The 12677-nt window shown below is 42.1% G+C and overlaps 1 protein-coding gene and 1 long non-coding RNA gene across 3 annotated transcripts in view; one reads left to right on the top strand and one right to left on the bottom strand.

Moving 5' to 3' along the window:
• The window catches only part of GRM8 (glutamate metabotropic receptor 8), a 1218499-nt gene that overhangs the window by 701729 nt on the left and 504093 nt on the right, over positions 1 to 12677 (top strand). The window lies entirely within an intron of this gene.
• Positions 6373 to 12677, bottom strand: part of LOC130369059 (uncharacterized) — a 38283-nt gene continuing 31978 nt past the window's right edge. The window contains exon 3 of the long non-coding RNA XR_008892654.1: positions 6373 to 6499. This is a non-coding gene — a long non-coding RNA (uncharacterized LOC130369059). The remainder of the gene's footprint in view (positions 6500 to 12677) is intronic.

Genomic DNA, 12677 nt, shown 5'->3' on the forward strand with positions numbered 1-12677 from the left:
GCCTACCAACCGGGGTACAAATAGATATGTCTCTATTTGGGACCCTATTTACCAACAAGGGAGGCCCAACCTGCCCATCTACCTGATGAGGAACATACCTACCTAAAGGGAGGACTATCTACTTAATGGTGGAACTTACTTATCAATTGCCCTAGCCACCTAATGATGTGACATACGTAGCTACTTAATAAGGGAGCCCTTCCTAATTAGGTATTTTGTAATATTGGTGCCATTCACCGTACGGAACCATTAACATTATATTTTAATAGTTCTTACATTTTTATTGGGGGAAAGACTTATTTGTATAAAAAAAAAAAAAAACTTTTTTATATTACTGAATTTTCAATTTTTATTTTTTTTATTTTTAATATTATTATTGTTCAGTGCTCTGCAATAGCATAGCATTGATCAGTTGCATCAGTGATCCACTTGAACAAATTGCTTTCCTGACTTAATATTTGCAGTATATTCTGGCTGCATACTATGTAGGAAGCAAAACAGCTGTATTGTTAAAGAATGAAAGGAATAAAATACCCAGAAGCAATATCTGCAGCTTAGCATGTAACCACTAAAGGTAACACACATTCTAAGCTGTTTTATGCACTTTGAAAGCTGTGTCTGATCTTTCTGGATATGCACTTTTGTGTTTCTAAATTCCGATCAATAATATTGCAGTATGAACACTGATGTCAATAGTTCCTGGTAAATTCTGCCCATTGTTTCTACAGTTTTATAGATTTCTTCTTTTGTTTTCTGGTTGGTAACTTATATTTTTCTGCAATTAGAAGGATGCGAATACATGAGAATGTATATGTTATATGAGTAGACGTCTTCTACATTTTCAGTAAATTAATTTTGATGAAGACCATTCTTGTTTAGTAGAATATATTTTTTTTTTTAGCAAACAAGCAGATGATAAGTCAATAAATATATTCCTCCTGGAGTTCTCATCAAACTGAAGACAGATGTGTGTGCGTGTGTGTGTTTTGGAGCACAGAAAAGACTGCGGTCTCCTCCAGGAGTTCTGATTTCAATGCATTTCTCTGGATTTTCAACCTTGTATTGTCTTGAATATGACAGACTGTCTAACCAACATACAGCAGTAAGAAATAATGAAAAGATATGCAAAAATAAAAATATGTTTTGAAATCCACAGAACTGATAATAAATAAAGCTAAAACATAAACACATGGGGTTAAATCTATTGTTTGCTCTCTCTCTCTCTCTCTCTCTCTCTCTCATTATATATATATATATATATATATATATATATATATATATATATATATAAAAATGTAAGTATATTATTTAACCCCTTAAAGGGGTACTCCGCCCCTAGACATCTTATCCCCTATCCCCGTGATCCCCCCTGCAGCAGCCCGGAACTTCAGCAACCCGGAGCTAAGTTTTCTCCAAGGCTGATGACGGGGGGTGCAGGGGACGGGGCATAGTGAAATCACGGCCCGCCCCCTCATGATGTTATGTCCATCCCCTCAATGAAAGTCTATGGAAAGGGTGTCACACCCCGTCCCCAGCACTGCCCATCATCAGCCTCAGAGAAAACTTAGCTCCAGGCTGCTGAGGTGCCGGGCTGCTGCAAGGAGGGTTCACAGGGGGATCAGACATCTTATCCCCTACCCTTTGAATAAAGGATAAGATTTATAGAGATGGAGTACCCCTTTAAGGACTCCTCCTCCCCTTCTAAAAGTCCCCTTCTAAAACTCGTAACCCTTTCAATTTTGCATCTACAGACCCATATAAGGGCATGTTTTTGCGTCACCTAATTGTACTTTGTAATGACATTACTCATTTTATAACATAATCTGCGGTGAAACAAAAATAAAAAAAAACTTTTGTGGAGTGAAATAAAGAACAATGCCATTTTGTAAATTTTGGGGGCTTCGGTTTATACACAGTGCACGTTTCGGTAAAAATGACATCTTATCTTTATTCTGTAGGTCCATACAATTACAAGGATACCCAATTTATGTAGGTTTTATTTTATTTTACTCCTTAAAAAAATGAAAACTACATGCACCAAAATTAGTATGTTTAAAATCTTCTGACCCCAATAACTTTTTTTGGTTTTCCGCATATGGGGCTATGTGGGGTTCATTTTTGTAGTGCTGTGGTCGTTAGTTTTTATCGGTACCATTTTTGTTTTGAGGGGACTTTTTGATTGCTTTTTCTTAATTTTTTTAATGGTATATGAAGTGACCAAAAATGCACAATTTTGGTATTTTTTTACATGTACGCCATTGACCGTGCGGTTTAACAAATCTTATATTTTAATAGTTCGGACATTTACATTATTTTATTTAAAACATGGGAAAATGGAAGTGATTCTAACTTTTATTAGGGGAGGGGCTTATTCACACTTATCAACTTTTTTTTTACACTTTTTACTTTTTTTTTTTTAGTCCTCGTACCATGCAATCTTTAGATTGCATACACTGATTATTGTTGCCTCATAGAACAGCATTGATCAGTGTTATCAGTGCTCTGCTGCTCCAGCCTGCAAAGCCTGGCTGGGAGCATCAGATCACCATATGTATGGTGAGGAGGCAGGTAAGGGCCATCCTGTCGTCCTCTCAGCTGACTGGGACATCGCAATTTCACAGCGATGGTCTACCATTTCAGATGCCGCAATCAACTTTGATTGCAGCGTCTAAAGGGTTAATATGGGGCATCGACAATATCTGGCATTAACCGTGGGTCTTGGCTGCTGATAGCAGTCAGGACCCACTGCGTATGAAGCACACTCAGCTCCTTAATGGGTTAAAGTGAAACAAAAAAAAAAAAAAAAAAAACAAACAAACAATAGAGTTTGGACTTTTCCATTCCTGTTCTAAAGGACTACTCAATGGATATGCTTTATGCACACTATTGTCTATCAAGTGGCTAAATAAATTTAGGTCAGCAACAGGCTATGTAAGTCAATAGGGCTTCAGTAGACCAAAAAATAATGTTATTCAGAATGATATGCAGATTACAGGCATCACTTTTAGAATGACTGCCACAGAGCAGCAGAGGTGGTCTCAGTATGAGGAGACCATATAGTGGCTGAATGACACAGCGTGGAGGTGTTGGCAGCATGAGAAGATAACACAGTGGCTAAATGGCACAGCGTGGAGGTGTTGGCAGCATGAGGAGACCATATAATGGCTGAACGACACAGCTTGGATGTGGCTGAAGCATGAGGAAACCATATAGTGGCTGAATGACACAGCGTGGAGGTGTTGGCAGCATGAGGATACCATATAGTGGCTGAGTGACACAGCTATGATGTGACTGAAGCATGATGAGACCATATAGTGGCTGAATGATACAGCGTGGGGGTGTTGGCAGCATGAGGAGACCAAATAGTGGCTGAATGACACAGCTTGGATGTGGCTGAAGCATGAGGAGACCATATCGTGGCTGAATGACACAGTGTGGAGGTGTTGGCAGCATGAGGAGACCATATCGTGGCTGAATGACACAGCATGGAGGTGTAGGCAGCATGAGGAGACCATATACAGTGCATAGTGAAAGTATTCGGCCCCCTTGAACTTTTCAACCTTTTGACACATTTCAGGCTTCAAACATAAAGATATAGAACTGTAATTTGTTGTGAAGAATCAACAACAAGTGTAATCAAGTCTCCGTATAAGTGCACCTGCACTGTGATAGGCTCAGAGGTCCGTTTAAAGCGCAGAGAGCATCATGAAGAACAAGGAACACACCAGGCAAGTCCGAGATACTGTTGTGGAGAAGTTTAAAGCCGGATTTGGATACAAAAATTTCCCAAGCTTTAAACATCCCAAGGAGCACTGTGCAAGTGATAATATTGAAATGGAAGGAGTATCAGACCACTGCAAATCTACGAAGACCTGGCCGTCCCTCTAAACTTTCAGCTCATACAAGGAGAAGACTGATCAGAGATGCAGCCAAGAGGCCCATGATCCCTCTGGATGAACTGCAGAGATCTATAGCTGAGATGGGAGACTCTGTCCATAGATTAACAATCAGTCGTATACTAAACAAATCTGGCCTTTATGGAAGAGTGGCAAGAAGAAAGCCATTTCTTAAAGATATCCATAAAAAGGGTCATTTAAAGTTTGCCACAAGCCACCTGGGAGACACACCAAACATGTGGAAGAAGGTGCTCTGGTCAGATGAAACCAAAATCGAACTTTTTGGCAACAATGCAAAATGTTATGTTTGGCGTAAAAGCAACACAGCTCATCACCCTGAACACTCCATCCCCACTGTCAAACATGGTGGTGGCAGCATTATGGTTTGGGCCTGCTTTTCTTCAGCAGGGACAGGGAAGATGGTTAAAATTCATGGGAAGATGGATGGAGCCAAATACAGGACCATTCTGGAAGAAAACCTGATGGAGTCTGCAAAAGACCTGAGACTGGGACGGAGATTTGTCTTCCAACAAGACAATGATCCAAAACATAAAGCATAATCTACAATGGAATGGTTCACAAATAAACATATCCAGGTGTTAGAATGGCCAAGTCAAAGTCCAGACCTGAATCCAATCAAGAATTTGTGGAAAGAACTGAAAACTGCTGTTCACAAATGCTCTCCATCCAATCTCACTGAGCTCCAGCTGTTTTACAAAGAGGAATGGGCAAAAATGTCAGTCTCTCGATGGGCAAAACTGATAGAGACATACCCCAAGTGACTTACAACTGTAATCACAGCAAAAGGTGGCGCTACAAAGTATTAACTTAAGGGGGCTGAATAATTTTGCATGCCCAATGTTTCAGTTTTTTATTTGTTAAAAAAGTTTGAAATATCCAATAAATTTTGTTCCACTACATGATTGTGTAACACTTGTTGTTGATTCTTCACAAAAAAGTAAATTTTTATATCCTTATGTTTGAAGCCTGAAATGTGGCAAAAGGTAGAAAAGTTCAAAGGGGCTGAATACTTTCACTATGCACTGTAGTGGCTGAATGACACAGCGGGGTGGTGTTGGCAGCATGAGGAAACCATATAGTTGCTGATTGACACAGCATGGAGGTGTTCGCAGCAGGAGGAGACCATATAGTGGCAGAATGACAAAGCTTGGATGTGGCTGAAGCATGAGGAGACTATAAAGTGTCTGAATGGCACAGCCTAGAGTTGGCAGCAGCATGAGTAGACACTAGGGCTTCACAATCCCTATTAAAAGATGAATTTTGAAATTAAAATTGAAGATTTAGGGTAGCTAGTGCTACGATAAAAAATGTTTAGGCCCAGACCCAGGCTCAGCAGCATCAGTAAACCATATATTGGCTGAACTGCACAGCCTGGAGTTGGCTGGAGCATGAGGAGTCCATATAGTGTCTGAATGGCACAGCCTGGAGTAGGCTGAAGCATGAGGAGACCATATTGTGTCTGAATGGCACAGCCTGGAGTTGGCAGCAGCATGAGTAGACTCAAGGGCTTCTCAATCCCTAAGAATAAAAGATGAATATTGAATTTTAAATTGAAGATTTAGGGTAGCTAGTGCTACCATAAAAAAAAAAATGTGTAGGCCCACACCCAGCAGCATCAGTAAACCATAAATTGTCTGAATCACACAGCCAGGAGTTGGCTGAAGCATGAGGAGACCATATAGTGTCTGAATGGCACAGCTTGGAGTTGGCAGCAACATGAGTAGACACCAGGGCTTCACAATCCTTAAGAATAAAACATGAATTTTGAAATTTCAATTGAGGATTTCGGGTAGCTAGTACTACCATTAAAAAATTTAAGCCCAGACCCAGGCCCAGCAGCATCATTAAACCATACCTTGACTGAATGACACAGCCTGGAGTTACAAAATATATATATCTTAGTGGTATGTGCTGCTGGAGGTGTGTGGTTAATACAGAGAGAGAAAAGTGAAAAGAATACCTGTTTCTGTAGGACAGAAGGATGTTTCCGTACTGACACTTTACTAGGAAACAGGTGTGCAGAGTAGTGCTGGAGGTCAGACTGAAGGCTTGATTGAGCTGAATTAAACGTACAAAAAAGTTGATGGTTGTTAATGGATGGTCTATAATTCTTACTGTATATACTTATAGATGTACTGCTGATGTGTTAGTCCTGTACCTTACGCAGCTCAGCAGCAATTTTGTGTGTTGACGCCGTCCGTGTGGCTGGTTGCTATGGGTGATGCCCGTTCAGATAAATAGATTATTGCCTACTGCGCGTGTTTCTAAAAAAACAGCAAAGTTAGAGAGCTATAAGCAACAAAGTTGAAGGACCATAAATGTTTTTTACAAGTGCGCTTAGCAATCTGTTAGCGATCTTGCACTGATAGTTAGTGGAGCTTTTGTGTCTCAAGTAGAGAAATGATACCTGAGTTCATGCGTAGCGTTAATAATCCATAATTGTAGCACTGGTTACCGGTTACTGATGGTATGGAGGGTCCTCAAACTCTGGCGCGGTTGTTCCGTCTCGGCGTCCGTGGAGTTTCCTCCTGTGATGCTGCGGGAGAACGCCCGGCCGGTGGCGTCTCAACCAAGCTGCTGTGCTGTATCAAAGCAAAGTGAGGAGTAGTGACGTCACTACAAATGCTCCTATAGTCCACAATACCCTCGACTAGTTTCGGAAACTTGGGGCGGTTTCCTTCATCATAGAGCAGCACAATTAAAGAGCCTGGAGGTGGCAGCATCAGCATGAGGAGACCATATGGCGGCACAATGACCGAGCGTGGAGTTTGTAGCATTAGCATGAGGAGACCATAGAGCAGCATAATGAGAGAGCCTGGAGGTGGCAGCAGCAGCATGAGAGCCATGCCAACTGAGGGTTGTGGCTGAGGAGCCCACCGACTGTTGACTGGGCATGTTGGATGTAACTTGGGATGAAGTGGATGACCGAGTGGGGTTATTTAGTTTAGAAAAAAGAAGGCTTAGGGGAGACCGAATAACTATGTATAAATATATCAGGGGGGCAGTACAGAGATCTCTACCATGATCTATTTATATCCAGGACTGTATCTATAACAAACTTGAGCTTGATGGATTTTTTCAACATTATGAACTATGTTACTATGTTACCATGAGTGAACCGATCAATCACGGCTGCTGGGTCGCGACACGACTGCTAGCTGACACTGGGAGCTCAGACCTCTCGCTGCAACTCCGCCTGACACACACCCCTATTCTGCTGTGACCTCTGCCTGATGAATTTATGCATCTGCCACTCCTCTGTGCATGCCCTGGCACTACTCTGCCTGACATACTTATTGTGTATATGAGGAGAGTACAATACGCTTCACTACGCTTAAAACAGTAATTGTGTAGAACAACAGCAGGTGTGTACTATTGGCTGTCCTTTCACAGTATCTAGGCCCTTGAAAGATTAACAGGTTTAAAATAGTACACTAATTAGATGTAGGTATGTGGTATGCACTTATGAGGGCACAATAATACGCTACAGTACCCTTAATAAACGTATTGGAGTAAAACACCAGGCGGTAATTACTTTTGGCTGTCCTTTCAAAGTATGTAGGCCCTTGACAGATTAAAGGGGTATTCCAGGCCAAAACTTTTTTTTATATATATATATATATATATATATATATATATATATATATCAACTGGCTCTGGAAAGTTAAACAGATTTGTAAATTACTTTGATTAAAAAATCTTAATCCTTCCAATAGTTATTAGCTTCTGAAGTTGAGTTGTTGTTTTCTAACTGCTCTCTGATGACTCACGTCCCGGGAGCTGTGCAGTTCTTTTGGGGATATTTTCCCATCATGTACAGCTCCCGGGACGTGACATCATCAATGAGCAGTTACACAGAAAACTTCAGAAGCTTATAACTATTGGAAGGATTATGTTTATTTAATAGAAGTAATTTACAAATCTGTTTAACTTTCCGGAGCCAGTTGATATATATATATAAAACATTTTTTTGCCTGGAATACCCCTTTAACAGGTACAAAATAGTACACTACTTAGATGTACATATGTGGTATGCACTTATGAGGTCAGAAAAATGTGGTACAGTACGCTTAAAAAAACATATTTTTGCACAACATCAGCAGAAAAAAGCTGTGTACTAAACACAAAATTTCACTCTGTCAAAGGCTATGAGGAATGGACTGTTTGGTATTATACCGTCTACAGAATAGTATAACCAGCAGATGAGTTGTTGTGGAACAAAGACACAGAATTGCATGAAAAATTCTTCCTGCCTCCTCTGCTAAGGTTTATGAAGTTTAGGCAGCTTGTTGAAATGTATGAGGCAAAACACAGCTATCTGCCCCTCTCTGTAATACAATGCTGAAGAAAGTAACTGGGAGGTTAAAGGGGTATTCCAGGAAATATTTTATATTTATATATATATATATATATATATATATATATATATATCAACTGGCTCCAGAATGTTAAACAGATTTGTAAATTACTTCTATTAAAAAATCTTAATCCTTTCAGTACTCATGAGCTTCTGAAGTTAAGGTTGTTCTTTTCTGTCTAAGTAATCTCTGATGCCACGTGTCTCAGGAACCGCCCAGTTTAGAAGCAAATTCCCATAGCAAACCTCTTCTAAACTGGGCGGTTCCCGAGACACGTGTCATCAGAGATTACTTAGACAGAAAAGAACAACCTAAACTTCAGAAGCTCATAAGTACTGAAAGGATTAAGATTTTTTAATAGAAGTAATTTACAAATCTGTTTAACTTACTGGGGCCAGTTGATATATAAAAAAAAAGTTTTTTCCTGAATAACCCCTTTAATGGCTGCAATAAAAATCCTTTTCAGTGAAAAAAACACTGTTCTCCACCAGAATGCTGATGTGACTAGGATGTGAAAAGCTGCTGGAATTAGCTTTTTAGTGTAACACACACACACAGAGATGTCGTCCAATCTGTATGCAGTGTAATGAATGATGTGAGGTGCCGCAAAATGGATGCCGAATATATAGGGCTGTGACATCACAAGGGTGACTGCTGATAGGCTGCATCCTGCATGTGATACATGGTCATCCCGCCTACTTCCCTTCCCACCTTGCCTTTCCACCTTCCCAGCGTTCCTTGTCCCATGTACTGACATGTGGATCTGCCATTTTTGATGCCCTGGAGCCTGGACCGCAGGAAATGGAGTTTAATGAAGTGATTCGCGTAGTAGAATCGTGGCGATCTTCGCATTCGTTGCGAATCAAATATTACATGAAATTAGTAACGAATTCAGGTTTGTCAGCTTGGATTCGCTCATCTTTAATGCTTGTTATGAGACATCACTAGTATGTGTTTTATAGTGCTGAGAAGTTGTGCATAGGATGTATAGCCATCTGTTAGTTGTACTTTCATTACTTATGTAACACACAATGCATTAACTCTATTAACCTGATAATGACCATGGACGTCTATACTCCAATGGCCGTTACCGGGGTATGACGCGGGCTCCCGACAGCCCGCATCATACCGGCTGGCGTTAATAGTCGACATGCGGCTATTAACCCTTTAGATCGCCGCTGTCAAAGTTGACAGCAGCGTCCAAAGGTGCCTGTATCCTGTCCCTGGTGGTCCAGTGGGGTGATCGTGGGGGGGCGATCCACTACTGAGGTAGCCTGAGAGCTTACCTCTCCTCCTGTGCCGGCTCCGATGCTCTGAATGATAAAGCCTGGCAGGGCAAGGCTCTATCAATCGAGCGCAGAGCAGACTGATCAATATGGTTCTATAGAACCATAATGATCTTCATAAGGAATCTAATGATTCCTCCTAAAAGTCCCCTAAGAGGACTAAAAGTGTAAAAAAAAGTTTAAAAAAAGTTTAAAAACACACACATTAACCCCTTCCTTATTAAAAGTGTAAATCACCCCCCTTTTCCCAAATTCCATATAAAAAATATATAAACATAATAAAAATAAACATATATGGTATCACCATGTGTGTAAATATCCGAACTATAAAAATATTCAATTTTGTCGCACAATGATTTTTCCTGTTTCGCTGTAGATTTTTGGGTAAAATGACTGATGTCATTAAATAGTAGAATTCGTGGCACAAAAAATAAGCCCCCATAAGGATTTTTAGGGGAGAAATTAAAAGGGTTATGATTTTTAAAAGGTAACGAGGAAAAAATGAAAGTGCAAAAATAGAAAAATGCTTGGTCCTTAAGGGGTTAAAGGAGTTCTATAGTGAAACATACCTCATTTGGGACCTGTTGTTGCCCGTTGTGCCAAATCTGGATAACAGACATTAAAGGCACAAAAAAAAGTGCCTAACGGTCCTTTTCTGACAGGACCCAACGGCAGTGTGAATGGGGCCTTATCCAGTCATTAGGCAGTGTTAATAATCACTCACTGTATTATTTGTGCCTTATATAGTGGTTTTATGAAATAAGAGAGCACTTAAACAACACAATGTAACTCCAAGTCAATCACACTTCTGTGAAATCACACTGTCCACTCAGGAAGCAAAACTGATTGACAATCAATTTCACATGCTGTTGTTCAAATGGAGCAGACAACAGGTGGAAATTATAGGCAATTAGCAAGACACACCGAATAAAGAAGTGGTTCTGCAGGTGGTGACCACAGACCATTTCTCAGTTCCTATGCTTCCTGGCTGATGTTTTGGTCACTTTTTAATGCAGGCGGTGCTTTCACTCTAGTGGTAGCATGAGACGGAGTCTAAAACCCACTTAAGTGGCTCAGGTGGTGCAGCTCATCCAGGATAGCACATCAATGAAAGCTGTGGCAAGAAGGTTAGCTGTGTCTGTCATTGTAGTGTCCAGAGCATGGAGGCGCTACCAAGAGACAGGCCAGTACATCAGGAGACATGGAGTAGGCTGTAGGAGGGCAACAGCCCAGCAGCAGGACCACTACCTCCACCTTTGTGCAAAAAGGAGCACTGCCAGAGCCCTGCAAAATGACCTCCAGCAGGCCACAAATGTGCATGTGTCCACTCAAACGGTCAGAAACAGACTCCATGAGGGTGGTATGAGGGCCCGACGTCTACAGGTGCGGGTTGGGCTTACAGCCCAACACCGTGCAGGATGTTTGGCATTTGCCAGAGAAAACCAAGATTGGCAAATTCGCCACTGGCGCTCTTCACAGATGAAAGCAGGTTCACACTGAGCACATGTGACAGATGTGACAGAGTCTGGAGATACCGTGGAGGATATTCTGCTGCCTGCAACACCCTCCAGCATGACCAGTTTGGTAGTGGGTCAGTAATTCGTGGGGTGGCATTTCTTTGGGGGCCGCACAGCCCTCTATGTGCTTGCCAGAGGTAGCCTGACTGCCATTGGGTACCGAGATGAGATCCTCAGACCCCTTGTGAGACCATATGCTGGTGCGGTTGGCCCTGGGTTCCTTCTAATGCAAGACAATGCTAGACCTCATGTGGATGGAGTGTGTCAGCAGTTCCTGCAAGAGGAAGTCATTGATGCTATGGACTGGCCCATCCGTTCCCCAGACCTGAATCCGATTGAGCACATCTGGGACATCATGTCTTGCTCCATCCACCAACGCAATGTTGCACCACAGATTGTCCAGGAGTTGGTGGATGCTTTAGTCCAGGTCTGGGAGGACATCCCTCAGGAGATCATCTGCCACCTCATCAGGAGCATGCCCAGGCATTGTAGGGAGGTCATATGGGCACGTGGAGGCCACACACACTACTGAGCCTCATTTTGACTTGTTTTAAGGACATTACATCAAAGTTGGATAAGCCTGTAGTGTGGTTTTCCACTTTTATTTTTAGTGTGACTCCATATCCAGACCTCCATGGGTTGATAAATTTGATTTCCATTGATAATTTTTGTGTGATTTTGTTGTCAGCATATTCAACTATGTAAAGACGAAAGTATTTCATACAATTAGTTCATTCATTCAGATCTAGTATATATTATCTTGTTATCTGTTTCCAATCTCACTGGAAACAGGGGGTGTAACCCAAATCTTTAAAAAAACAGAACCATACCATTATTATTATTTTATTATTTTACAGTATTCACTATTCATTGCAGTATGTAGCTGTTACAGTGAGCGCTCCGGTCCCCACTCCTGGACACGCTGACCGGGAGAGCAGAGTTATCCCCGACGGGGATGCGGTTAGCGTGGCGGGAGGTCCCCGCACACATACCGCATCCCGATACTGTCCCCTACCTTCTGCGGCTCCACGTCCCTCCTCTGTTCCCTAGCGCGCGTCCCCGCTCTCTAGGGCGCGCGCGCTGGCTTCATGAAATTTAAAGGGCCAGCGCACCATTGATTGGTGCCTGGCCCAAAAGTACCTATAAATGTTCCCTGCCCCTTCCTGTCCTTGCCAGATCTTTGTGCCCAGTGCCAAAAGAAAGCGTTCCATATTGTTCTTGTGTTTCCCTGCCCGTTGCCGACCCGTTGCCCGTGACTACTGCCTCTGAACCCGTGCTGCCTGTCTTGACCTGTAGCTAGTGACTACTGCCTCTGATCCTACCCTGACCTTTGCTACATCTGACTACGCTTCTGCCTATCCCTCCTGTATCGCGTTTATCTCAGCAACCAGTGGAATTCAGTCGCTACCGGGTGGAACAACCTGGGGGCTACCTGCCACAGCAAAACCATCCCGCTTTGCTTCGGGCTCTGGTGAAGACCAGTAGCTCCTTAGATTCCATTCCCCGGGTACAGCCCATGCCATCACTCCTCTGGTCCAGTTGATCCACTTCCTGTCACCTGTCTTGACCCTTACAGTAGCATTCTTCTGGCATCCACTA

Source organism: Hyla sarda, chromosome 4, assembly GCF_029499605.1.
Source record: "Hyla sarda isolate aHylSar1 chromosome 4, aHylSar1.hap1, whole genome shotgun sequence".
Classification (NCBI taxonomy): domain Eukaryota; kingdom Metazoa; phylum Chordata; class Amphibia; order Anura; family Hylidae; genus Hyla; species Hyla sarda.